This window comes from Rhinoderma darwinii, unplaced genomic scaffold (genome assembly GCF_050947455.1).
Source record: "Rhinoderma darwinii isolate aRhiDar2 unplaced genomic scaffold, aRhiDar2.hap1 Scaffold_460, whole genome shotgun sequence".
NCBI lineage: Eukaryota > Metazoa > Chordata > Amphibia > Anura > Rhinodermatidae > Rhinoderma > Rhinoderma darwinii.
In genome coordinates this window covers 141,030-145,185 of record NW_027463999.1, presented here as the reverse complement: position 1 = coordinate 145,185, position 4,156 = coordinate 141,030, and the positions used below count along the sequence as shown (strand labels likewise).

Sequence of the window (4,156 nt, the reverse complement as noted above, 5' to 3'; positions counted from 1 at the left end):
GTCCAAGCACTGAGACCCCCACCAATCGCTTAAACGAAGCAGCAGAAGTGCTCATGTGAGCGCTTAGCCGATTCGTATCTGTTCGGCTTTTTCCGGAAATGAATGTATCGGAGTACAGACTCGAGAAAAATGTCTATGAGCCCGTACTTCGATACATCGGCTTTCCGGAGAAATCCGAACAGACACAAAGCAGCTGAGCACTCACACGAGGGCTTCTGCTGCTTCATTTGAGCAATTGGTGCAGATCTCAGTGCTCGGACCCCCACCAATTTAAACTTCTGACATGTCACTAAGACAGAAGTTTTTCAAACGTTTAGTTACCCTTTAACCCTGTGGTGGCACTGCAGCGAAATAAAGCCTTTCATAGATTACATCTGATCGCTGGGTTTCTCAGCAACATCGACAACCTCTTCACGTTCCTTCCAATCTCTTCCATTTTCGCTGGCAGACGGCTGAGGGGTGTGGCTTAGTAAGGGATGGGGGAAAATGGCTACTCTAGGACCCACACAGAAGAATTTCTCAGGCAAAACAGGAGCAAGTGGATTGTTTTGATTTTTATGTATTTTTTATCTTTAGGCTACATGCACACGTTGTGTATTTTACTGTGGGAAACACACAGCAAAACCTCTGGAAAAAAACACACCTGAAGGTGATGCGTTTTTCGGTGCGTTTTCTCCCATTTGATTCGTTTTTCGGTGCCTTTTCATGCTGAGAAATTTTGGTGGGATTTTCCTCTGCACTAGACAAATAGAATTTGAAAGCGGAAACGCAAGATAAAATGACATGCTGCGGATTCTAAACAATACACCACAGGTCAATTTCAGTCCCGAAAAATACCGTACCGTGTACATGAGATTTCTTGGAATCTCATTGAATATGCTGGTACTGTATTACTCTGCAGAGGTGCTGCACGCATATCCGCTCTCCAAAAAGGCACGTAATACGCATCGTGTGCATCGATCCTTAGTGTTCCTTTATAGTAGTAGCATTTATATGGCTCATATGATGTATTTCTCTTCTGTATGTGTATATCATCCAATGCTTCATGGAATCAACCATATTGGATTATCAGCAGCAAAATAACCATAATAACCTCCCATAATATAAACTCATACCTGACTGCTATATAATATTGAGAAATGACGAGGAGACAGAGCTTTCATTTTTAAACACAATTTATTTAAATAAAATTCCTAACTAAAGCTATTGATCCAGAAGAAGGCAAAAACCCTGCGCACGTTTAGCCAATTTGTGCCACAGGGGAAAATTCCTTGTTGACCCCGAGAAAAGGCGATCAGTCCGAGAACCCAGGATCAGAGCTTGTAATGCAACTAACTAAAATCTTACTGATAGCTATGACATTATATGGAATAGTAAGTTATAAGAAGGTGTCCAATCCCAGATGTTCTCCACGACGTCCTGGTATCATGCAGGTCGCTCCTCCACTGATCGGACTACGGACATCACAGCTCGGCTATGGTCATCTCTGCTGGTGAAAGAGAAAGAAAACACTGCCCTCCTAGGTCACAGGAGAAGGCCAGTTCCATTATACCAGGTCCCTGATGTGGTGTAAAGCAAATGGCCGACTCCAGGAGGGCAGGGATTAGGCCTTTGGTCTGAAAGCCACTTTTTACACAATCAACTTCTTAGACTCACAATTGATGTCCTCCGTCTTTGAGTTTTTCTCCTCCTAATGGCCACAAGTAACATGCAATTACCTCCTTCCCAGCTTGGATTTGCCTCACTGGTGAACATAGCATATAGCAGGTGTCTTCTGCTTGAACTATGGGAAACCATCGTTCCCTGTTATCCCACCAAAAAATAGTCATGGACCACTGAGAACTCTTCAGCCTCTATGCAGACCAAACAAGGTCCAGGGTCTAGGAGGACACAACCATGAGAGGCTATGGGATAACGTGTAAGGAATCTTAGCATGTGTGACACGGAGGAGTTATAGGAGGACATCAAACATCGGTCTTGCTAAAGTCATGATACATTCCATGTATTTACGTTGACCTGTATAATCAGTGTATTATGACATCGGAAGGCACCAAATATAGAATTATAAATAGAATTGTCACGTTACATAAGATTTTGATCAATCTCACAGTTTTCATCTTCATCTTCAGCCGCTCGTCCAGATCTCCACCCTACAATAAAATAATAAGGGCAAAATTTGTGCCATTTTAACATAGTTTACTTTAATAAATGGGACTTAATCTACGTCTCCTTGGAGACCACGCCCACTTTTTTTGCCACTTTTTAAATTTGTCAAGTGACGAGAAAAGATACATTTTACACCAAATTTGTTGCATGTCACCGTTTGCAACTTTATTTGGTTAAGCTTACAAAATAAACTGACATAAACTGCTCAGTAAATATGGGCCATAATGTATAACAAACCCCAAATTCTCAAATATCCCACATTTTCAGATTAAATGAACATATATATCATGTACATACCTTCAATGTTTAGAGATTGCTGGCATCATGGCGGCAGATTTTCCTCCACATTAATGTTTTTCTTCTTGGTCCCAAAACCTGAAAGTAAATGACTGAACCTCCTATCACCGTGTATATAAGCCAAAGCCGCCGGTTTTCCTGTTGTTCTTCCCCTGCCATGCGGCTCGTGCATGAAGTTCTCCTTTTCCAGTGTTCCGGATTCCGACTGGTGACTTCACAAACATCAGAAGCTTCCGCTATTCTCTGTGAGATCCTCATGGTGAAGTATCTTGTGTCTGCTTATCTTCATATCCTGGACTGAGCAGTCGCCCCCCCTAAACCCCAGTTCTTATAGAGTCACAGTCATTATGGCATCATGCAGTGAGGTAACAATGGCCTCCTGTATTTTATCTGATGATGTCACAAATATGACCAAAAGTGACATCTCCTGCTGTAGTGTTAATAATAAGTATTTACAATGTCACAGTGCAGATTGGTTAGCATTGCTGCCTTGCAGTGCAGAGTCCTTAATAGTGATGAGCAAATTTTCTTTTAAATCGGCCGTTCGTTTCGGTCCAAATTCGTTTTGCGAATCGCAAGTCCCCCGATAGGCCTATCAGACTATTTAACGTCTTCTAGGAATGAATCTAAGTTGGTTACAGTCCTTGAAGACATCAGAGGGTCAAACAAGGCAATCAGGGTACATGCGATTTCACAAAAATAAAAACAAACACACTCAACACATACGCTGTACTACAGTAGCGACACGTCGCTACCGGCAGGTGAGATGACGTAGCTGTCCCATGTGATCACTGTGGCCTGGGATTGGCTGCAGCGATCACAGCTACGTCATCTCACTTTCCGGCAGGGACACGTCAGGAGACCAGGGAAGGTGGTGAGTATGTTTCGTTTTTTTTAATCCTCTTTTCCCCTGTTTTTTTTATATAATTGGCAAATTGGCGGAGAGCGCTCACCGGTGGCCACCATTTTGACAATTCTTGCACTGCGAACACCAAAACTTTCACATTTCGACGAATTTTAAGCTTTTGGAAAATTTGGACCGAATTTGATATTTGTCTAATAGGTTTTCTCATCTCAAGTCCTTTATCCTTTCAGGAAATAGTTATTTTGGGCTTTAACTCGTTAGTGACCAGCCTATTTTAGGCCTTAATTTCCAAGCAATTTTTTTCGTTTTTCCATCGACGCATTTAAAGAGCTATAACTTTTTTATTTTTGCATCGACATAGCCGAGGACTTTTTTTTTGCGGCATTAGTTGTATTTTTTAATGGCATAATTTCGGATACATATCATTTTTTGATTAACTTTTATTGGAGGGGAATAGAAGAAACCACAGCATTTCCGCCATTGTTCTATGCTGTTTACCATGCGGCATAAATAATAATTACCTTTATTCTGTGGGTTGGTACGATTACGGTAATACCACATATGTATAGTTTTTTTGGTTTTTTTTGGGGGGAAAATAACATTTTATTGAGGTTTTACAGAAAGGCAAAATGCGAATTACAATATGCATAAGCGCCACAGTACATACAATATACGAGTAATTGTTAGAATTCACAATAAGAAGACACGTATGTACAATGCGTTATCTCAATATTAAACAGAACATATTATACAAACCGAACAATAAGGAAGTATGAGCTTCCTGGCGTATGTTCACACCACTTGCACCAACGTCAAGGGGAAGGGGGT

At 41.3% G+C, this 4,156-nt stretch overlaps 1 long non-coding RNA gene across 1 annotated transcript; it reads right to left on the bottom strand.

The window, feature by feature from the left end:
• Positions 1-1,157: 1,157 nt before the first annotated feature.
• LOC142718072 (uncharacterized) lies at positions 1,158-2,748 on the bottom strand. Its single transcript, XR_012872210.1, has 2 exons — positions 2,464-2,748; positions 1,158-2,150 (listed from the first exon to the last, which is right to left on the bottom strand). It is a non-coding gene; the product is annotated as an uncharacterized LOC142718072 (long non-coding RNA).
• Between the last annotated feature and the right edge of the window lie 1,408 nt (positions 2,749-4,156).